At 51.1% G+C, this 24,159-nt stretch overlaps 1 long non-coding RNA gene across 1 annotated transcript in view; it reads left to right on the top strand.

Moving 5' to 3' along the window:
* LOC127687661 (uncharacterized) overlaps positions 1-17,274 on the top strand; it is a 29,077-nt gene extending 11,803 nt beyond the window's left edge. Inside the window, exons 2-3 of the long non-coding RNA XR_007978457.1 lie at positions 16,557-16,790; positions 16,880-17,274. This is a non-coding gene — a long non-coding RNA (uncharacterized LOC127687661). The remainder of the gene's footprint in view (positions 1-16,556; positions 16,791-16,879) is intronic.
* The last annotated feature ends 6,885 nt before the right edge of the window (positions 17,275-24,159 follow it).

Raw genomic sequence — 24,159 nt, 5'->3', positions numbered from 1 at the left:
ATACCCGTGTTCTTTCTCATGTAGGTTCTGCTATGTGTTGGACACAGACTAAGACTTTGGGCATAATGTGAGCAGAATGGATACAGGCCCTATCCTGGGAGGGAGACATTCCCTCATGGCACGATATGTAAGCAAGCGTAGCGTAGTGGTACACTGTGCCGTACTTCACCAGAGCCGGCCACCTAGTCCGGAAGGTCAGGATGAGTTCTTGAAGTGGCAGATCTGAGGAGATTAGGATGTTGTAGGCAGAAGGGATGCTGTACAGGAATGAGCGGTGGCTCCCTGGCCTTTAAATCTATGACAAGGCGGAGATACGATGGAGGAGAACTTACCTCACAGCAGCCAGGTCTGAGAGAAAGACAGAGGAAGAGGTTGAGGCAAAGACACATCTTCAGCAGTGTCTTCATAGGTAAGCTCAGCCCCACGGTTCCTACGTCTCCTGCAGGTTGTTCATTTAGGAATCCGTCAATGGAGACCCCACTGATGAGGGTAGCACCATCAAGATTCAACCACTTCCTGCAAGCCCCACCTCTGAACATGGTTTTGGGGACCAAGTCTTTTTAGGGGGACACTTCTTACCCAAACCATAACCCCTGCCAAAGTTGTTGTTGTTATTATTATTATTAATTATAGCATAATTTCTCCAAAACCTAGTGTGCTCATAGCACCCTTGCTCCTCCTGAAGGTTTAGGATGCTTGCCTGGTCAGGCAGCCCCCCTCCAAGCAGGGCTCCGGCTCCCACCTGTGGATCTCTGAGTGCGGGAACCAGAATGGACAGGTGGAAGCGGGACTTTTGTGGCTTCCAATCCCTTCCCCCCCAGTCACTATTTCTCGAGAGTTCTGGGTTCATCTCATCCTGACAATTAGCTACCTTGTCACTTTCCCAACACTTGTCCCTTTCATCTCTTCTACTGTGCGCTAGGGTCTCTCAGGTAGCCCTTAACCTCAGAGGGCTCTCTGCACAATGAACACAAGCACAGCATCGGGCTGATAGCTTGCTTGTGAAGGTTAACTGGAGACAGCGGCACGGCGTCTGGGCAGAGTAAAGCCAGGGTGCTTTTTACCCTCATGACAACCCAAAGTGAGATGGGAGCTCAGGGGTGGGTTAGGGATAGGGATAGGGTTAGGGATAGGGATAGGGTTAGGGTTAGGGATAGGGTTAGGGTTAGGGATAGGGATATGGTTAGGGTTAGGGATAGGGTTAGGGTTAGGGTTAGGGATATGTTTAGGGTTAGGGATAGGGATAGGGTTAGCATTAGGGTTAGGGATAGGGATATGGTTAGGGTTAGGGATATGGTTAGGGTTAGGGATAGGGTTAGGGATAGGGTTAGGGTTAGGGATAGGTTTAGGGTTAGGGATAGGGTTAGGGTTAGGGATAGGGTTAGGGTTAGGGATATGGTTAGGGTTACGGATAGGGTTAGGGATAGGGTTAGGGATAGGGTTAGGGTTAGCGTTAGGGATAGGGATATGGTTAGGGATAGGGTTAGGGTTAGGGATAGGGTTAGGGATAGGGTTAGGGTTAGGGATAGGGTTAGGGTTAGGGTTAGGGATAGGGTTAGGGTTAGGGTTAGGGATAGGGATAGGGTTAGGGATAGGGATAGGGTTAGGGTTAGAGTTAGGGTTAGGGTTAGGGTTAGGGTTAAGGTTATACTCAGTTGACACTTCACCAGAGCAGAATGAGTTGGGCTTTCCTGGGAGTCTGTGACTAGCTCATGAATGATGTCTCTCCAGGTGCCGTGATCTCATGACTCTAGCCTCCCTCATGCCAGGGTACCCATGCCAGAGCATTGGCAGCGGCTACACCCTCCAGCTCCCTCCTTCTGCTTTTTCTGAGTTTTATCAAAAGCTCAGTTGAGGGAAATACAGTTCAAGGGGGGGTCACTTAAAGGCCACGCATTCCATCCATTCTCTCAGATGCTTATCTCCAGCCACTCAGAGGAACAGGACACTGAGCTGTTCTTGGTCATCACAGAATCTTTATCCACCTCTCCCTATGGCTTGGGGAGCCCGGCCCCCCAGTACTGGAAACTCTGGGATACTCTTCTGTAGATGGTCTCTCCTCATACCATGAACACAAGACATTTTCGGCTCTGGTTTCCAGCAAAAACGCTGGATCGGTTGACCAGCTAGGGGCAGGGGATTCTGATGTGTGGACCCCAAGACTTGTGAGGCTTGTCCAGCAACTCTTTCTTCATCTAGGTTGCCAGGAAACTACAGGCAAACTTGAGGTACACCTTAAGACTTGGAGGACCACGCGCGCTGCCATCTGAAGGAAATAGCTTTTTTTCAGATACTAGCCAGACGCATCCATCGTTTTAGTGATGCTTTTGTGGGTATCCTGCTGCTGTTTTTGGAGTCCAGGGAAGCCAGAGTGGGGGTAGTAAACAGTAACTGGTATCCCGAGAAGCAGCTTAGTTAGGGTGGAGCATTGGCTTGGGTGTGTGGGAGAGCAAGGAGGGGCCTGGTGACTATGGGACAAATGTCTCCTTCTCAGTCACTGTGGTGGTAATGAAGGGTCTGGCTTCGCTCGAGCAGGGGCCCTAGTGAAAAGAGAATTTTCCATAGATTAGAAACAGGAGTCCAGCTGTTGCTCAACTCGAGGTCATCCCTGTGACCCCCAGGCTGTCTGGTATTTTTGTTGCGTTGTGAAACACTGGAGCTTGCAGCACCGCTTTCTCTTCCTCTTCCCGTCACCCCAGTCACCAGCACCCGCCCTTCTTCTCTCTGAGTACATCTCTTTCGGCTCCTGTCCCCTCACCTGGTTGCAGAGGCAGCTGTGAACAGCAGACAAAAGCCACTCCCCGTCTCTGGGTGAGGCAGGGCTCCCTCCGGCAGGCCTCAGACCCCAGAGAGGTGCTGGGGAGAGAGCCTGAGGAGAGAGGGCCCAAGACGAGCAGCCACAGGTCCAGACAGGGAGGGCACACCCCACGGCCTTCCGGAAGAGCAGCTCCGGCTGCCCTCTCATTTCATTTGTTTTAATTAATGTTATGCCTGAGTTTCTAATGTACCCTCATCACTACAGGCAAGACTCCCTCTTTTTAAATAAAACACTGGGTGTGCTGGCATTTATGCCTTTGATCCCAGTACTTGAGAGGCAGAGGCAGGAGGATCTCTGTGAGTTCAAGGCCAGCCTGGTCTACATAGTGAGTTTCAGGAAAGCCAGGGCTACACAGGGAAATCTGTTTCAAAAAACCAAACAAGTTTGTTTTTTACTGAGGCATATGATGCAAAGGGCAAGGTTTGTGTGTGTGTGTTTGTGTGTGTGTGTGTAGTCAGAGGACAACTTACATGGTGCGGTATCTGTTTACCCTTTATCTAGTCTGTAGTCTCGTCACTTTGTACAGCGGACGTTTCAAAGCCTGGGGCTTTCCTGTGCAGTGTAACACACTAAGCAGCCTTCCTGGTCTCACTTACTGCGTGTAGCCACAGCCCCATGGAGACCGCCAGAAATGCAGTCTGATATTGTCCATGTCCTCTGAGGGGAGGAAGATAAAAGCCCCCTGACTGAGAACCAGCGTTCCTGCTGTCCCCATCTTTCCCCAAGCTCACTTTCTGATGGTGGCCTCTCAGGCGAGCTTCCGCCATAGCTTCCAAGACGCATATATCCCTTCGGCTCCGATAATTCTCTGCACACACCTGCCGCTCAGTTCTCTCTCTGCCTCTACCTCCCTCCTTCCTGTGGTGCCTCATGTAAGCATGCTAATCAATTACTCTGCCCCTCAGCTACACTTTCCATATGTTTTCTATGATGGTTAAATCTTCTTTAGGCTTGCCAAAGGCAGCCATAGTAGAGTTGAGAGGAGTGGTCTCTTCCAGGGGCGTGGCCTCTGTAGTCTTCCTTTATCGTGTCTGTCCACTCACTGGATAGGTGAGGGAGCAGCTGCAGAGCTGGCTAGCAGCAGAGTCCTCGGCCTTCCTTCCCTGCCAGGATGCCTTGCAGAGGGCAGATGAGACATGAGAGAGAGGTCAGAGGTCAACCACCGCAGCATCTGGGTCCCCTGGCGTGGTGCCTGGAGCCTCTGAACTCTGACTTAACATTCCCTTTGGCCCAGGAATGGCTAAATTATTATGTTTCAATATCTGCAAGAGGCTGTGGTTCTGGTGTACTGAGGCATCTCTCAGTGTCTGGGTGTCTGGCAGCCTCTCTCTCTCTCTGTGTGTGTGTGTGTGTGTGTGTGTATGGGGGCTTTTGGCTCAGAGGGGACACACAGGGCTCTCAGGCTTAGATGTGGAACATGTCCTGAATCCTGATGGGGGTCTTGTATCCTATGCCCTGTGGCCTGCTAGCTCAGTGCTTTTTTTTTTCTTCGAGGAGTGAGGAAGGGGAGACAGTGAGGGAGGATTGAGGGGTTCTGGTGTCCACATGCTGCTGACAGACTCTCTCCTTCATCCAGTCAGTCTCCTTCCTCTTGCCCCTGATCCCCCCCACAGCCTCTGCCCCAGTTGTGTTTCCCGTCTCTATTTAACCTTTCTCAATCTGTACAAGGCCCTCCCTGCTGACCACAGCCTGAAGGCTGGCCTCTACCACATTCTTAGAGCAGGGCTTCTGGGCCTCCATGACCAGGTGGCAAATATATGGCCCGGCCTACCTCACTACTCACGACAGACATGCATGCCACACTAGGGCTCTTTTCCTACCCCTCCTCGCTCAGCAGAGAAGGCGGCAGTGTTACCTTTGGCTTGCAGTACTGTCTTAGCCTCTGGGAGCCTTTCTGCAACGGCCTTCACCCCTGACCTGCTCCATCAGGGTAGCCTTGTCCCTTCCCAGACAGACTGACTTCTTTGATATGAAGTGTGCCTAGGGACAGGCTGGGGACAGGCTGTAGCATCTCCCCGGGTGACTGTACTCTTGTGGCCAGGATGAGAGAACTGTGTTCCTGCCGGGAGAGTACCACAGAAAGAACACTGTCCTGGCACTTGTAGTGCACGAGCCCAGAATGGTGACTACTCTCTGGTACTGGAGTGTCCCTGCCACACCCAGTTCCTCCAGGCACTGGACAAGAGCACCTTGAGGAGAAATGTCCAAGAAAGAGAAGGGGCCAGGAAAATGTACTAAACTAGCCGTTCATTCCAGAACCAAGAGGGTTTTAGAAGGACCGGGTAACCGCCTAGGGACTCACAGCACTGCAGCAGGGGCGGGTGTGTGGGTGTGTGTGTGGGGTAGGGAGGCAGGGGCAGGCAGAAGCCAGGTCAACTGCTGGTCTGCTTTCGGCTACAACCCAGTCATCCCCGACCCTCGGTCTGTCTGCAGACTCTGCCCTTCTCTGGCTGAGATGGGCAGAGGGTACTGACTGCTTTGGGAGGGCCCAGTTTCCTCCAGAGGCTGCGTGAGGAAACCTTGGCGAGTGGGTCTCAGCCAGACTTTGTAAAAGAACCTTTGTGGAGGCACTGGGCTGCTGCAGCTACTCTGTAGGCCCCACGGACAGAGAGGGGAAGTTCGGCTGTATTTTAGAAAGCTGTTTACAAACAGGAATGGCGGGGGGTGGGGATGAGGTGGGGGTGGGGTACGGTGGGGGTGAGGTAGGCGGCTGATTGGAGGTGCTCAGGGAGGAAGGCAGGCAGCCCTCCAGAAAGGCCTCAGCAGGGCCTGAGGACAAAGGCTTGACATGTCATCACTTGGGAAGCTCTTGTTGGGCAGAGTGAAGAGGAGGGAGGAAGGGGGGAGAAGGAGCGCTTCCCTCCCCCCTCAGAATGCCTGGCCTGTCTATGCTGGAAGCAAAGGTTGAATGTGCTGGGCCCATGCCCCACTGCCTCAGGGGCGCAGGTGGTGGCTGCCCCTAGGGGACAGAGGGATAGCACAGAGGCTAAGAAGGGAGAAGCTCTGGGTGTCTCCCCAAAATGTGGCCAGACTCCTCTGCCTCAGTCCTCTCTGGTGAGCAGAATAAAATACCCAAAATGAGGTGCTTCCTTGACAGCTGATGCTCACTGCCCAAGCTCTGGGGGCCGGGAGTGCTGGGCAGGGTAGAGCAGCTGTGATTTTAACCAGGAACACTCTTACAGAGGTCTTGCCCCCACTGGAACTGTGATGAGCTTGAGTAGAGCCGCCCTTCCAGAGGGGTTCCTGTGCCCAGGACCAGGAGACGACCCCATCCCAACGTGGGGCATGTGTTACACCAGCCACAGAAACCAGACCCCAACCAAGAAGGGCCTGCTCGGAGGATGGGTGCTAAGGGCTTCTGGGTGCTCACTCTGCCACTGGCCATCCGAGGTCAGACAGCCCGCTCAGTGTGCCCCGCTGAGGACAGCGGCTGACCTCACCCAACTCAGGACCCCGTGCCAGCTGTGTGTCAGCGACCCTGCGAAGTGCCAGCGGTAGACAATGCCGTTCCTTTCCTCATGGGGTTAGAGTCTCCTGAGGGTTTACCGGTGGGTCAGGGTTTCTCCAAGGCTGTGAGCACAGCCAGGTGAAGGCTTAGCAAGCCTCTATCGTATTCATCTCACTGAGGAAATAGTGGTCACCATCGGCTTGATAACTCAGATGAAAGGGTGAAGAAGTGTGTGCTTGAGAGTCACAGACCTGTTGAAGCGCACATGGCGAGGTCCAGACTGCGGGGCTCTGTAAGAGGGCCTGACTGCGTGTTCACTAACTAGCCTTGGCTAAAGAAGAAACCCATCAGCTCCAGCCTGAGTGTGTGGTACTCATGCTGACATGTGGTACTGACATGTAATGCTGACATGTAGTATTGACGTGTAGTACTGACATGTAGTGCTGACATGTAGTACTGACATGTAGTGCTGACATGTAGTGCTGACATGGGATACTCATGTAATACTGACACGTAGTACTGACATGCAATGCTGAGACGTAGTGTTGACATGTAATGCTGACATGTAGTGCTGACATGTAGTGCTGACATGTACTGACATGTAGTGCTGACATGGGGTACTCATGTAATGCTGATATGTAGTGCTGACATGTAGACTGTAAAATCTACATGAGCTCCACTAGCTTTTCTTTTGTCATTTTCTTTTATTTTTTGAGTAAAGTTCTCTTGTAGCTCAGGCTGGCCCTCTAACTTGCTATGTTGCTAAGGCTTACCCTTAATTTTCGACCCTTCTGCCTTCACATCCTGAGTCCTGGGGTTATCACCACCACACCTGGTGTCTGTTCGTTTGTTTCTCCTGTCTCCTGGTTTTTTTCTCTCTCTTATTTATTTATTTATTTATTTATTTATTTATTTATTTATTTATTTATTTATGTTTCTTTTTCGAGACAGGGTTTCTCTGTGTAGCCCTGGCTGTCCTGGAACTTACTCTGTAGACCAGGCTGGCCTCAAACTCAGAAATCCGCCTGCCTCTGCCTCCCAAGTGCTGGGATTACAGGTGTGCGCCACCACCGCCTGGCTTTCTCCTGTTTTTCTCAATTCAGTCTCTGCACTGATAGTTTCTCTGTCCTTACCCCTCCCCCCCTCAGTGCTGGGATCCATGGCAGACGGCTGGATTCCAGGTTTAGGGAACAGTCAGTGTTCACAAAGCATCCTGTTAGCTGAACTCAGATTCAGAGGCAGTGATTCCCTTAAGGATTGCCACACCAGTCTGGGGTTTCCAAAGTGCTTTGATGGAAGACAGTGACAGGTGCTTCTGGGCGGGAGCGTGTTAGGGGACGAGGCTGCAGGTGACAGGCAAGTGGGGACGGTGCCTGATTGTGGGATGCCAGCCCTGTGGTGCACGTGTGTCCCCAGGATGCTAGAACAAGGGACCACTGAAGTGCCTTTCCCCAGAGTCACCCTTCATTTATGCTTCTGAAAACATCTGAGGAAAAGTTAGCCGTCTTGACCTTTTCCCTTTAATTACGTCAGGGGATATTTTCAAGGATGTTCTTCTATATAGTCTGCTTTCCTTTCGCTTATCCGAGACGCTGGCGAGCTCTCCTAGGTTGTAAATACAGCTTCCTTTGCGGCCGTCAGCTAGGCTGCCCTCGTCTGTGTTGCCCTCAGGAGCCCTGGACAGCTGGTCCGTGCTCACAGAGGCCTGCCTGGGCCTGGGCTGAACTCCGTTTCATTTTGTTTCCCTCCACCTTGTTCTAGAATCTTCTGTGCATTTCCCCACCCACAGACGTGACTGTCATATGACAGTGGTTTTCCAGTGTCTAACATGGTATGTTGGCTACAGAACTAGCTTGGTTGGGGGCCCTCTGGGCTTTGGAAGTCAGAATGGACTCCTTAGCTAACGAGGAAGCTTTCCCATCTCCGTCTTGCCAGGAAGATGGAGGCTGTACGGCTCTCTGTCCTGCTCAAGACCAGGAGCCTTGGGCAAAGGAAACAGTTTCCAGAGCACAGCTGAGGGACAGAATGTTTCAAGGAGATGGGCCAGGCCACGCTGGGCGGGGCCGGGCGGGGCCAGGCAGGCAGGGCTTTGGAAACCCCCTGCTTGTTCTGGGAGCTGTTCAGAACACTGAGGTTTTGGAAAGCCATGGCGGCTGGGTCACAACTGTTGCTGCTCTGAGGGGGAGGAATGGCCCGGTGCCTAGTGCCTTGGGTTCAGTGGGAAGGGTGAGGCCCGGCCCTGGCAGCCTGGAACCCAGGCCTCTGCTGGGCCTGGGGGGGACACTGAGCTTTGAGGAGGGATGGAGCCCTCAGGCCAGGGCCTCTGAAGGGTGAGAGTCTGTTGCTGTGACCAGCCAAGACTAAGGTTTGGTGGGCAGTGGCCTTGACACAGCCATGAAGGCTTCAGGCCTGGTCTCAAAGACACCCCCGATGGAGCCGGTAGGGGGAACCCCCAGAGGTCCCATGAACAGAACATGCCAAAGAGAGGTCAGGTTTTAATAGGAGGCCTGGTCCAGGGCTTTGAAGTCAGGGAGGGCTTAGGCTGGAGGAAGGACTTCCAGCACCTTCTAGACTCTTCTGTTTGTACACAGCCAGAATACCCAGGGTGGGCTAGCCAGGCCTCCTCTGTAGGCTGTCTTCTCACCCGCGGGCCGGGGCGGAGCCACTTTGCAGCTGCTCTCAGAGAGTTTCAGAGGGCTCGAAGATCAGGAGAATGCAGAGAGATGTCCAGGCTACCGTGTCACTTTAAAAATAATTTTGTTGCTGGGCGGTGGTGGCGTGCCTGTAATCCCAGCACTCTGGGAGGCAGAGGCAGGCAGATTTCTGGGTTTGAGGTCAGCCTGGTCTACAGAGAGAGTTCCAGGACAGCCAGGGCTACACAGAGAAACCCTGTCTCAAAAAAACCAAATCCAAAAAACCATAATAATAATAATAATAATAATTTTGTTTATCATTACCATGGGGTGGGGGAATATGCTTCAGGGGAGATGCACATATGTAGACGTCTCTGCTCCCATGTTTAGTAAGGGTTACAGGGATCAAGTGGAGGTCTCCAGGTTGGTCCACTGAACCATCTCATAGATTTGACAAGGGTGCAGTGGATCCAGGCAAGTTTCCCCCAACATTCCTCAGGGATCCTGACTTTAACTACAGACCCATTCTTCTTGGTGTTGTGGACGGTCTGCCGCATAGGGCATGCAAGTCCATCTAAGTTCTCCTAGGAACCCGCGTAGGCACGTGCTGTTCCCAGTTCCACAGCTCCAATTCATGGGGGCCCGACAGAAACCTCGAGGCTTTCAGGATCTTACAGCCCGCAGAAGGGACCCTGTGTCCGGCCCACCCTGGCTCTTGGCCGCCCTGATCCCCCTGGGGGTCTCTGGAAGAGGGAGAACTCGGGTCTCCTTGCTGCGGTCAGTTCTCCCATGGCGCTGAGGTTGCCCTGCGGCCCAGCTGGCTGCAGTTTTTCCGCAATAACAATATCCCGGGGAGAGAGGATCGGTGGGGTGAATGGGCGCCTTTGTCTCCGACTCGGTGAAGGCCGATTAATTATGCGCCACGGAGAGCGGGAGCGCGGCCGTCCGGCCCCCAGCGCGCCCTGAAAAGCTAGGGCTTGGGAGCGCGGCTGCAGGCTCCGCGCCGACGCACAAAGGGCGGCGCATTAGCAGCCCGGCAATTACCCTGCGTTTTGGATGTGTTCTTGTCTCGCTGACACCGCGCCGCCCCTCTCCGGGGCGGCTGCACTTTGAGGATTTGCAAGTCCTTTCTTGGTTGCTAGGGGCGACTAGGCAGAGGGGTTGGGAGCTTGGAGGGAGTGGGGACGCTAAGCCTGCCCTGTTGGAAGTGTCAGGGGCCGGAGTGGGGGAGGGGCGAGTGGGTGCCACCCCTGGGGACCTGGGCCTTAGGGGCTCTAAAGCTGGAAGCCTGTTGAGAGTGCAGATTCCTGGGCCTCACCCAGAGGAGTCCCTGACTTAGTGTGGAGTGTCCTTTAAGCACCACAGATAACAATTTTTAAAAACCTAGCGTGGAAGTCGGGCAGCGGTGGCGCACGCCTTTAATCCCAGCACTTGGGAGGCAGAGACAGGTGGATTTCTGAGTTCGAGGCCAGCCGGGTCTCCAGAGTGAGTTCCAGGACAGCCAGGGCTACACAGAGAGACCCTGTCTCGAAAAACCAAACCAAACCAAGAAACAAATAAACTAGCAAACAACAAAACAACAAAACTAGTGTGGAATAGTGAAACAAAATGTGTATATTAAAGTTGCTTGAAAAGCATTGAGATTTATTATTCTTGTCACGCTGTGCACATGTGGATGGAGGTCAGAGGACCACTACGGGAGTCTGTTTTTGCTTTCTACCATGTGGATCCTGGGAGACTAACCTCGGCTCTGAAGGCTCACCAGTGGCAGAAGGCTGATGACCGTTCTCGAAGGCTCTTTATGACACAGCCCCTCAGCGCGCCCAGTGCTCTCCGCAGCACATTGACAGAACAATCATCAGTCCAGAACTGTTCCCTGAATCCTCCTGCCAGAATCATCCTTCCAGGATCTGCTGCTGGTGACATAGCCCTTAAAGTTTATGTGGCTTAAGATTGCAGACCCACAGAGTCCTGCAGTGTGTGCTGCTTTACCTCTGATTTCTCACTGAAATCCGTACAGTGTATATGCAGATTATATATAATAAAGGAAACATATGTATATGTTTATTAAACAGTTCATCTGCAGGTTAATGGACATTTAGCATCTTCGTTGCCGCTGCTGTAAGAAAAGTCGCTGTGATCACTCTGTCTACATGTTTTTATGGTATGGGTAATATATCTAGAAGCAGAGATGCTGGATCATGGGGAAGGCATTCAGTCGTAAGAGAAAGCAGCCGGCCTTCTTTCTCAAGCATCTATACTCTGTGCGTCTCATAGCGCACGCGAAGTGTATCTGCATTCCAGGTTCTCTACATCGGTGTCAGCACTTGGCATTGTCAATGTTTTGAGTTCAGCTGTTCTAACTGCTGTGACAGGGAATCTCACTGTAGGTTTTTTCTTTAGGAGAGCAGGAGATTTTAATGCCTGAGCTCCAAAGACTCTGTGTGTGTGTGTGTGTGATGTATATGCACACATGTGTGTGACAGCCAGAGGAGGACATCAGGTGTCGTCCTGTATCACTCTGTCAATTCCCCTGAGAGGGGGTCTTTCACCCATGTGAAGCTGGCCATTTGGGTCAGGCTGGGCAGTCAGTAAGTGTGCTCTGGGGGACTTCCTGTCTCTGTCTCCCAACACTGGGGCTACAAGCACACGGGGTGGTTGCTGGGGATTCCAACTCAAGTCACCATGCCTGTCAAGTCATCATCCCCACTGAGCGACTCCCAGCTCAGTTTGCAGTATCTGGGTTGAGACTCTGACAGTATTCTTTAAATATTGTGATATATTTAAAATGTGCAAAAAAGAACTAATCAGAGCCCACACAGCCCCTCCCTTCAGTGACAAATGCTGACCATGCCCACCCCTCTGTGGGGGGGGGGTGCTAGCTTTTCACCAGCTCCAGACAAATCCTGCGGTATCCTGTATCCTGTTCCCTGTTCCCTCACCCCCACCGTCGTCAGGAGCAGCACTGTTCAAAGGTGGCTGGCTAGTGACACTTCCAAGTGTGGTTGTCATTTCTGTTGCAGTTGTCTGTGTGTGAGGTACTGGGAACTGAGCCCAGCACTTGGCTCGTGCTAGGTAAGCACCCTTGCCTGAGCTATCCCTCTGGCCCTCCAAGAAGGATTTTAGCTTCAGCCTCCTGTTTGGTTTGGCCCTCAGGGTGCAGACCTTTAGTACCTCTGTCTGTGCTTCTCCCCCCCCCCCCCCCCGCAAACACCCTTACTTGTCTTATTGGTTTTTCCAACTATTTATTTATTATTTATTGATGTATTTATTATTTATTTATTTGTTTATGGGATGCCCCTCATTCATTTACCACCCGGGATCCCCACCCCTGGGTTAAGGAACCACACAAACAGGTTTGAGATCACATTCTTGGATGCTGGCTGAGGGACTTTTCCTATTGCTGATAAAACACCCTGACAGAGGCAACTTGAGGAAGAAGGGATGTGCTCCAAGGTACAGTTTATTGTGGGGAGCTCCTGGAGGCAGGAGCGTGAGGCAGCAGGTCACCCGGCATCCATACTCTGGAAGCGAGAGTAACAGAGCTCATGTTAGACAGCTGTCTCCTATCTTTTCCTTCCTTCCTTTTTTTTTTTTTTTTTTTTTTTTTTTGAGACAGGGTTTCTCTGTGTAGCTCTGACTGTCCTGGAACTCACTCTTTAGACCAGGCTGGCCTCGAACTCAGAGATCCTCCTGCCTCTGCCTCCTGAGTGCTGGGATGAAAGGAGTGCGCCACCTACGCCAGCTCAGCTTTCCCTTTTTATACTGTCCGACATCCGAGCATAGCGAAGACTGTCACCCACTCTTAGGGTAGGTCTTCCCGCCTCAGCTAACCGCATCCCTCACAGGCATGCCCAGAAGCCAGGAGGCGGGAGCAGCGCAGAGACCACGGAAGGATGCTGCTTACTGGCTTGCTCCTCATGGCTTGCTTTGTCTGCTCTCCTATAGAACTGAGGACCTCCAGCCCAGGGGTGGCACCACCACGGGGGTGGGGTGGGGTGGGGGTGGGGCTGGGCCCTCCCCCATTGATCACTAATTAAGAAAATGCTCTACAGTGGGGTCTTGTGGAGGCTTTTTTCTTTCCTCTCTGATGATGCTAGCTTGTGTCAAGTTGACACACACAACCTGCCAGAACAACCGCCCTGCTGAGCGTGCTTTTGGTTAATTATGCAAACATCCTGTTTTATTTTACCCCAATTGCCCCATTCCTGTTGTTGTTGTTGTTGTTGTTGTTGTTCCAGATGAGGTTTCTCAGTGGCTTTCCCCAGACACACCTGACTGTCCTAGAACTCATTCTGTAGGTGAGGCTGGCTCAGAGATTCATCTACCTCTGCTTCCAGAGTGCCGAGGTTAGAGGTGTGTGCTACCACCTCCCTCCAGACTTCACTCCATTTCTAAAGTAGATGAAAGAGGAAGGCGAGCTAAAGAGCCGGCTAGACCAGGCTGTCCTCGAGAAGTCACCCAGGTGTGCCCGCCCCTCCCTCCCCACTTTATAGAGCACTTCTATGTGCACCACGCCCTTCACAAGAGAAAGCAGAGCAAGCTAGGAGCCGGAGTTGGAGGCAGTTACGACAGCTATGTCGGTGCTGGGAATCTAACTCGGAAAAGACTGCAGCCCACCTAACTGCTGACTCATCTCCAGGCCGCCTTCTCTAGACTTCTGAGTCTGCCACATCAAGTGTTGATAGGCGCCATGTTGGGCTGGGAGATGATGGTGGGAGAAGGTGGGTCACGGGGGCTGCTGGCAAACGTGATGATCAGAGTTTGATCCCAGGGATCCACATGATAGACGGGAAGAGCTAGTGCCTGAAAGTTGTTATTCTCTCTCTCTCTCTCTCTCTTTCTCTCACTGTTCACACACATGCACACACACACACACATGCTCACACATGCTCACACACACATGCTCACACATACACACATACACACACACACACGCTCACATACACGCTTCCACACACACACGCTCACACACGCTCACACACACACTCACACACACATGCTCACACACACACACACACTTCCACACACACATGCTCACACACACACATGTTCTCACACACACACATGGTCACACACACACATACACACACACGCTCATACACACACTCATACACACGCTCACACACACATACACACACATGCTCACACACATACACACACGCTCTCACATACGCTCACACACATGCTCACACACACACACACACACGCTCACACATACATGCTCACACACACACATGCTCACACACACACAGAATAAAAGTAAATGTAATTTAAAAAAAACCTAGAGATAGTCTTTTCCTTCACTGTGGCTTCATTATGATTTAGGGAGAATAATAAAGACTAGAATTAGATATAACAAGGTATAATTAGCGCAGCATGCAATTAGTTCCAGCACTCTGGAGGCAGAAGCAGGCAGGAGCTCTGTAAATTCAAGACCAGCCAGATTTATGTAATGAGTTCCAGGCCATCCATAGTAAAACCTTGTCTCAAAAACAAAACAAAACAAAATGAAGAAAAAGAAGGAAGAAGAAGAGGGAGAGGGAGAAGAAGAGGAAAAAAGATATAATTAAATGAAATTTGTAGTTCCCAAAAGGGAGAGAAATCAGCAGGAGGTAGTCAGAGAGGACTCCCTGGAGGAGGCAAAGGCCAGGATTGAATAAGATGAGAATTCCAGGACTCTCTGAAAGAACTCCCCATGGGTATCAGGGTGGTCCCAAAATAGAGGTTCTGACTGTGAGCTGTGCGGTGCTCCAAGCGCTGGCTACAGTAGTCCATGACTTGTTTAGGATTTGTGTCTCCAGGAAGGCCAACAGGTCATAGGTGGTTTCCCCGTGGAATCCTCGGGGGCCAGCCTGAGGTAGCCATTCACAAAGGGGATTCCTGGGTCTTCAGCAGTCTTACCCCTCCTCCGGATGCAGCCACGGAGACATTTGCCTCTCAGCCAAGCTCTTCTGTAACAGTGTTGTTAGTCCGCAGAGACTCAGGTTCAGAGTCTTCTCCTTAGACGACTGTCTGAAGCACTGTGGGGAGGTTGTGAGGTGATTCGTGATGAAGGGAAGCAAAAGATACAGTGTTTCCGTGCAGTGTTCTGTGTGCATGTGTGTGTGCTCACACACATGTGTGTTCATGTATATGTATGTGTGTGTATGCACTCATGTGTATGTGTGTCTGTCTGTCTGCATACCACATCATATATGTGAAGGAGGAGACAACTTCAGGTGTAAGCTTCACTTATACCTTGCTTCAGGCCGTGTCTCTGGTTCACAGCACACACCAGGCTCTGTGGTCTTCGCCGTGTGCTGTGGTATTGCCCCCGCCCCAAGAGTCTTCGTCTCACAACGGTGGAATGCTGACCTGAGGCGGAGCCTGGGAAATGATGGTGTGTTTGCTTTAATGGGAATGTTCTAGTGAGGAGAGGTACTTAGCTCCTTAGACCTGCCATGGCTTCTGCCTTTGCAAGGGCCCAGTTGTTCAGTTTTTTTCCCCTGGAAATTTAATGAATGTGTTGTTGTGGTTTGTCAGGTTGATGTCTATGGCTTGTGCTATGAAGTGGGTTAATATGTTATTTTGTAATTTTGCAGTTCTCCCCTGCGGCTGCTCAGAATACGGTATCTCCATCGAGTTAGAGAACGGAGCTCCCTTTCTGGGTGGGCAAATCAGAAAAGGCAGTGCTTTCCTGTGGCAGACAAAGCCTCTCATCAGAACGGAAGTGCTTGTGGGTAGACTGTGAGGCTGGGTTTCAGGCCTCGCTCCAGTCCCGTCTGTGGTCAAGCCTCTCTGTACGGGGCACGGGCTCCATAGTCATTCACAGCAGCCCGGCCTGCAAGCCACTTGTTTTGTGGATGCTTTGTCTTCTGTCTCAAAGTGTCATCGTAATATGAAAGATTGGTGTTTTGAGACAGAGTCTCATGTAGAGGTTGGCTTTGATCCTCCTGCCTCAGCCTCCCAAGTGCTCTAAATCTTCTGATGACCAACTCACAGGCTTTGGAGCAGTGGTTCTCAACCTTCCTAAAGTTGGCTCCTGAACCCAGTTCCTCATGTTGTGGTGACCACCCCCAACCCCAAGCATAAAACTATCACATTGCTACTTTGTAATTTTGTTAGAGTTATGAGTCCTGGTGTGAATATCTGATATGCAGGATGCATGATGGGTGGCTTCAGGGGAAACCTGCTCCTGACACACTCCCATGCCAGTGCTGGGTCAAGCGCACGGCCAGATGCCTGCTCCCCATGCACTCCATCATGAAGCTCGACCCCTAATCTGACAGACACTCTTCCCTCTCCCATGGGAACAAAACTAATTGAGGGAGCACAGACAAGGTCCTGGGGTGAGCTGACTCGGTGGTGCCTGTGGCATGGAAGTCACCCCCAGAGGACTGACGACCATAGGGGGAAAGGCCAGGGAGCTGGAGTGCTGTGAGTGCAGGCCACACTCCTTCTTACAGCCAGGCAGCCTTAGCACCAGAGGAAGACAGTCCCTCATGCGAGCCATTCAGGTTTTCAGGGGGAGGCCAAATAGACCTGAGAAAGTCTCGACTGTCTCATTTCAGGGGACACCATATAGGGTATCTGCATCTATAACTGCAGAAGGCAGTGTGAGACTTGGGTGTGACTGAAGATTTATTTATTTATTTATTTATTTATTATATGTGAGTACACTGTAGCTGTCTTCAGATGCCCCAGAAGAGGACATCAGATCTCATTATGGATGGCTGTGAGCCACCATGTGGTTGCTGGGATTTGAACTCAGGACCTTTGGAAGAGCAGTCAGTGCTCTAACTGCTGAGCCACCTCTCCAGCCCAGGTAGGACTCTTTGGAATGCAAAGTGCAGCCCAGCACCAGCACAAGGACCTAAGAAGCCATTTGAAGACAGGAGCCTGTAGCAAGGTACATTTGGGTTCAGATCTCAGCTTTGTCCCTTTCTAGCTCCGTGGCCTGGACATACTAACCTCTTACAAATTTATTTGTTTATTTAGATGAATTTTAAAGACAGGTTCTTGCCATGAAGCTTTGGCTGGCCTGGAACTCAGTGTGTAGATTAAGCTGGCCTTGAACTCAGGAAGCGCTGAGACTAGAGGTGTGCACCATGATGCCCGACTTCTTATGGCCTTGAAAGCACATACACTGTTTCTTCAGCTCCGCTACCGTCGAGGACTTAGATCTGGGTCTGGAGCGTGACCTGGAAGAAGAGCCACGATCAGTTCTCAGCTCCCACGGTGCATGGTTTACCACTGCCTACCTCCAGCTCCGGGGGATCTGGTGCCTTATTCTGGGATCAGGAACACACATAAAAGTGGTGCACCTGCCCCCACACATAAACATACAACATACATACTTTAAAAAATAAAAAGGAAAGAAACTATGTCTTTTTTCTTCTTCTCAACCTGGATGGAGATTTGGGTACACCAGAAGTTCTCTAAATGTAGCAAGTGACATAGTAACTTCTGATCTCACAGAAAAGCTCATGTAGCGTCCAGTGGATGTCTGCTCAGGACAATCATGCTGGGATTCTTCACTTGCCACAGGAGAAAGCCAGCTACCCAGAATCTTAGACACCCAAATAGCCACGGCCACCCAGCCCGAGCCCCCGATCCTTGGTGGAGCCTCCAATGTGTGAGTGAAGAAGCCCTCAGCTTCTCCCGTCCCTGACTGCAAACTCAAGACCCTGAGTGGGCGCCACCACTCAATCCATTCACAAAATCCATACACCCAAATCCATACACAAAAGAAATGGTTGCCATCGTTCTGAGCCCCTGTTTGGGCATGGTGTGTTATGCACAGTAGACGAGCTGGCACAGACTCTCTGATACCTGGAGGCAGACTGCCTGCCTTAATAAAACCCAATTGTGGCTTTTGGGCTGGGATGTGGGCAGCAGTTCTCAGGGCTTTGAAGGTCTATTGTTACCATTGGAAACCTGATAGTCTTCTCGGAGCCTACTGGCAAAGGCTTAAAAGGGAAGTGAGGGGAATGTCATTGGAAGCCATGGGGGAGGGCAAATGGGGGACAATTTTTAGATAATAGAAGAAAGTTTAACAAAATTGTCATTTGAAGTGACTTGGGTCACTGAGGAGTTAGCTGGTTGGGCTACAGAGAGTTTGTTTTGAAAGGGTTTTGTTGGCTTTGGACCCTTGACCTGGCTAACCCAGCCTCCTGAGTACTAGTGGGCACCGTGCCCAAGTAGGGCTAAAGAGACTTTAAGATGCACTTTGGAAGTGTCTGTTGGACTATTGAGTTGCATGTGACAGGATGGGGAACAATTCATTGAAAAGGAAGCTAACTTTCAAATAAAATTTATAGAAATTATAGCAGAGCCAAGGACTTGTGGGGTTTGGAAATGAATCTGTTTCTCATTTTCAGCCTCCACAAATGGAAAAATATGCTGGAAATAAGAAAAAGCTCCAGGTCAAAAATAAAACTCAGAGCTAAATGATAAGATTTGTGTAAACCTCAGAACTAGATGTAGGGCTAATACCTATAATGCCAGATATTATCACACAATACACGAAGGCAGGAGGATGCCTCTGAGTTTGAAGCAAGTCTGGGCTACATGAAACCCTGCCACAAAAAAACTGTGGCTGCCCTGTTGGAGAGTTCATGTGAAATGGGAGTTAGTCTAAGTCACTCTAAGACAGCACTTGGAGGCTGCGTGTAGTGCCACACACCTTACCCGAGTCCTTGGGAAGCTTGGTGCCCGCCTGGGTTACATAGCAACCACTTCAAAAAAGTAGAGACTGAGTGTAGTGGTACACATCTATAATCTCAATACCAGGGAGATGGAGGCAGGAAGATCAGGGGTTCAAGGCCAGCCTTGGCTATACAGCAAGTTTGAAGTCATCCTGCGCTACGCAAGACCCTGCTTCAGAAAACCAAAGAGGAAAAAGGTGGGAGACGAAAAGAGGCACCAGCTGGTCCACGCCTGACACCTTCTCCAGCGCCCCATCGGTCTGGGCTTGGGACTCGCCTTAACCAACAGAAGGTGTCCAGGAGGGCAGTCCCAGTGACACCTTTGAAGCATGGTGAGCCTATCTCTTCTCCAGGAGAAATCCATATAGAGAGGAGACTGGGAGGGCCGAGTGAGGAGAGGGGCCTTAGGATTCTGTGGAGAGAGGGAGTCCCAGAAACCTTTCATCCAGGCGCAGCCTAACCTTCAGGAGTCTGGGCCAAGCTTCTAGCTATCTGCAATTGCTGTCTGCCTATAGTGGCACGAGAGACTGCCCTGCTCCCAGTGAGATCCGTAGAAGAACTGCTCAGCCATTTAGGAAGCCATGAGAGACAATGAGTATCTGTGGCTAATTTTAAGACATTGAACTTAGCGTTGCTTTTTAAAAATCTTAGTTAGCGTGTATATGTGTATGTGTGTGTGAGTATGTATGTTTGTATGTCTATGTCTATGTACATGTATGTATGTGTATATGGATGTGTGTATATCTATATGTGTATATGTGTATGTATATGTTTTGTGTATATATGTATGCATGTCTATGTGTGTATGTATGTATACATACATGCTTGTATGTATATCTGTATGTGTAAGTATGTATATGTGTACATATTGTGTCTCTGTGTATATATGTATATATGTATGTGCATGTGTTATATGTATATGTACGTGTATGTATGTGTGTGTATACGTGTGTGTGTGTATAATATATGAAGGTCAGAGGACAACTCTTGGGAATTCATTCCCTCTTGTAACCTTTTGGGGTTGAGGGATTAAACTAAAGTTGTCAGGCCTGCCTGTTGATGCTTCTACCCACTAACCATCTTGCAAGTCAAAGTGTGCTTTGCCATAAAATCGTAGATTATTAAGAAGCAAGTGCTGGGCTTGGGTCATGGCTCAGTAAGTAAAAGTGCTTGCTGTGTACACTTGCAATCCCAGCTCTTCTACAGCCGGGTGGACGGTAGAGACTGGAGAACCATCCAGTGTCCAGCCAGTCCAGAGTATGTGGCACGGTAGAAACAAAAGAGAGGCCCCACCTTAAACAAGGTGGATGTTAAGAACCAACTTCCAAAGCTCTAACCTCCACACATACCACACCCCATCCGCATAACTGCTGAAGGCAGAGCTTGGTTTATAGGATCCATTTAGTGAGTATTCTAACTAGATGAACAAATCGCTTCTCCCCAAACCTTCTCGTCTGAGACCTAGTGCTCCGAGTTGATCAGCCCATACCCTCACTATATGATAATGAACTGCTGATTTAACAAGTTTGATATCAAATGGACAGGAAGTGGACCTCATAAACATCTGGGGCAACAGTAGATGCCAGAGGACTGTTCGTGTGTCTGCAATCGGAAGGGAGTAGGAAAGTGTCCAAAGTCACGTAGACTTACTGTGCCGAGGGACTGTGACGGAAGCCCAGGCCCAGGCAGGGACCTGGGGATGTTGTGGCTGCGGTTCTGGAAGGAAGTCAAGGTGAACAGGAGGCAAAGTCCCAGCGGAGGCAGGCACCTCACTCAGGTTGTGGAAAGCCCAGAGGCAGGTCTGAGCTATGCAGCAGCAGGAGTCGGGCGCAGGAGCACTACATTTACTACCCACAATCCCACGGGAATAAAGTTCAAAACCAGGCAAAGCTAACTGATGGCAAGAGAAAATCTGTACCTGTGGTTACTCAGAGGGAGATGGCTGTTGCCCACGAGAGGGGCTCCAGGGAACCTTCTGTGCTTCATGCAGATGGGGTACGTCATACAGATGATGGGGTACGTCATACAGATGATGGGGTACGTCATACAGATGATGGGGTACGTCATACAGATGATGGGGGTACATCATACAGATGGGGCACATACCTAAGCAAATTCACAGAGCTGTACCTTCGAGACCAGTGTGTATCTCCACTTTCCCCAGAGACAAAGCATGTTGGTGTTTTGCTTGAAATGGTGTGACCTAGCTGAGTTGCGACATGGGGATCTGCTCTGGGGTGACAGAGAGCGGGATCTGGAGTGCTCTGTGAGGATGGTATGTGGGGGATGTCTCCTTCTTCTCCCCATCCACTTAGGTGTTGGGAACGGGGAGCATTTAAATAAGACTAACATAACCTGTGCTTGGCGTCGGTCTCGGGTTTGGCTCCTCAGAGCTGAGCAGGAAGGACGCTCCCCAGGGTGCTGGGCCTTAGGCCCTAGTCAGGAGTTCTCGCTCTCTGTGCTCATCTGCCTGCTTGGGGTCCGGGTGGCATCCCCCCGGGTGGCATCCCTCCGCCACCGCGGCTTCTTGTCTAACTGCAGTTGTGGGTTCGGTGAGTTTCATTCAGAAGGCCCTGCAGGAAGCAGCAGGCTCTGCATTCCAGAGCCGTTAGTCATTTTCTCTCTCTGAGCTTTAGGGCTGAGATTAAAATGTTCTTCAAGCCTCACTGTTCTCGGGCTGGTCTCCCAGGAGGAAGTGGGTGGGTCACTGGGGAGAGAACACAGGCCCAAATTCAGGGATGAGAGGAGAAAGGCCAGCGGAGTAAACTCACAGAGGTCAGCTGAAGGTGTCCAGGTCTGTCAGGGGTGATGCAGGCTGTGGCCTCGTAGCCCTCCTAGCCACAAGCCGAGAAGAACGCAGGATCTCTCTCGGCAATGGGTGGCGTCCCTGTGCATGTGAGACGCACAGGGGCCAGGCAGGGTATGCAGCAACATTTCATCCCCTTGGGCTGCACGTTGTTCCCAGTCTGAGGGAGAGGACCCAGACTTTCCACGCGGAAAGGACAGTGGGGAGGCTGTCAAGTTCAGGACAGGGGACAGACCCCACATATACAACCCAGAGAACCCACAAGATAAGTTTGTTAGCATGCCCGCTACACTCCTGGCACTAAGTGTTGGGACTAGAGCAGGGTCCAAAACAGACTCCATTCCAGCCATCCCCATAGTGCCTGGGACACGTGGCCTGTCTGGTGCCCACTAGGGTAAGGGAGAGAGCTGGTGTGCAGCAGACACCAGCAGTGGGAAGGGTGTAGGTGAGTGGATGGCTGAGATGCACGTAGCTGTGTGGTGTCTGGGGAGTGCAAAGGAAAGGCAGAGCCCACTCGGGAGCTTGGGGGTGGCAGGGCTCCAACTCTGAAAGGAAGACATGATGTGGGAGAGCCGTCCGGTGCTGAAGCGGGTCTCCTTCTTGGGTCATCGAGAGCCCAGAGGCTGGCCAGAGAAGAGATCAAGGGCCTACCCTGTCCTCTGAGTTCCTGGGCGGGTGAAGGAAAGCCAGGCTCACAGTCTTGGTCTAGCACTGCGGCCATGACAGCACTCTGGTTCCCCTGTCAGGAGGCAGAATTCTATCTAGGATTCCCGAGATTTTTCCAGCTTGTTCCCAGGACAAGGTGAGATCTCAGGCCCATAACTCAGGGACACCGGAAGGCAAAAGGGATTCTGAAGATGTAATTAAGGTTACGGCTGTGAGCTGTCTCTCCCCCCCACACACACACACTCCCTTGGAAGCAGAGATCTCCGTCTCACAGGAAGGCAGGGTGTTATCGGTTGCCAACACTGATGTGATTTGAAGACAGAGAGGTCCACATGGAGGGAAGGCCCTCAGAGAGGCAGCCCCTAGGAGCTGGCAGCCAGCAGGAAGCTGTGACCTTCTGTCCTCTTATTGAAGGGTCTGATTTCTGCCACAGTCCAGTGCAGATTGGCTCAGCGTTTCTCCAAACCACCCCAGGCAGCTGAATCTTCCCTTGTTCGCCGTCTGAGCCACCACCCCAGCCGGGCCCACCTGGACTGCCAGTCTGCAGGGCTGTGAATAATAAACGGGTGTTTGAAGCGGCTAACTTGTAGGTAATTTGTTCTATATGGACAGGAAGGGATCATTTGCCCACATTCTGTCTCTTAGAAAGGTTCTGGAGGCTTGGGGATTCCCAGGGGACAGATGGGACAGTGACAACTTGCAGGTATCTTGGCCTCAGCCCAGCTAATTTTAGCATTCTTTGTATCACACACCCTGGCTCTGGTCAAGGGTGCCTTGTCCCCTGCCCCAAGGTGGGGGCCCTCAGCATCTCACATTCTCTTTTTAAGATCTCCCCCTCCAACCCCTCCTCCCCTCAGCTCCTCCCAGACCACAGTGTACAGGGTGCAAGGCTACTCCGCCCAGTTACCTCCCTGGGGGGAAGCTGGGCTGTGAGCAGGAGAGTGACCTCCCTCAGCCTCCCTCTTCCTCTCGGATGACAAGTCTGGGCTCTGTGAAGGCAAGAAACAGGAACTGAGATCCAAAGCTCAGTAAAGTTCACCCCTCCCCCACCCTGGCTCAAAGAGTTCCCTGATTGGGCAGGACGGGTGAGGTTTAAAAACCGCTGAGTTTGGGCCAGGGAGATGCTCAGGGGGAAAAGGCACTTGCTCACTGCCAAACCTAACAACTTGAGTTCAGTCCCTGGAATGTACGTGGTGGGAGGAGAGAGCTGGCTCACACTAGTCATTCTCTGATCTCCACACAGATCTGTGGATCTCGCACCGCCCTTCACCACACATGCACACTCACTCACACACACACACACACACACACACACACATGTGTGATGAAGAAATAACAACAACAACAATAACAACAACAGTAATAAATCATGTGCTTGCCTCCTTAACAAACTGCTGGGCACATGATCAGGAGTCTCCTGGGAATCCAGAATTATTTGTAAGGAATTTCTGTTTCTGTCTCTGCTTTTGCTTTATATTTATGTCTCTGCTTTACTGATTAAAAGACCCTAACGAAGGTTTTCTCATTCCCACTTCAGACCCTTTCTAGAACTCTCTAACACTTCCCAGATGGTGAATAGATTTTCTCTTCCCAGCCCCTAGCAGGGTGGAGTTTCAGAAAGAAGAGGGTTTGAGTTGGCCGGACTTGGCATCTCCCTATGCTGTTTTCCTCTGGGGGAGGGAGGGTGGATAGCCTCAGTATCTTCAGAGAGTCACATGAATCAACAAACACCGGAGAAGAAGGCTGTCCTCACCCAGGCCTTATCGCATGGGGCTTGCTTTGTTTTTGTTTTTGTTGTTGACAGGCTTTTGTTAAGTAGCCCAGGCTAGCCTGTCTGTATGGTTCCCACCTCAGTCTCCTGAGTGCTGGGATTTATGGGTCAGTTTTTTGTTTTTTGTTTTTTTTTTTGTTTTTTTGTTTTTTTGTTTTTTGTTTTTAACAAGAAGAAAATAGTTCTCAATCTCCCGAGAGGCAGGCCTTCAGTCAGAAGCAAACGTTTTCAGTCAGCCTGTGCTTCTGTTCTCATCCTTCCTGAAACCATGTCTTCTGTCTGTAGCTGCTTCCTTCTTTCAGGCTTTCCTGATGAGATCCCAAGGCCC

This window comes from Apodemus sylvaticus, chromosome 6 (genome assembly GCF_947179515.1).
Source record: "Apodemus sylvaticus chromosome 6, mApoSyl1.1, whole genome shotgun sequence".
Lineage (NCBI taxonomy): Eukaryota > Metazoa > Chordata > Mammalia > Rodentia > Muridae > Apodemus > Apodemus sylvaticus.
Note: the sequence above shows the minus strand (reverse complement) of the source record. Positions and strands in the feature narration are given on the sequence as shown.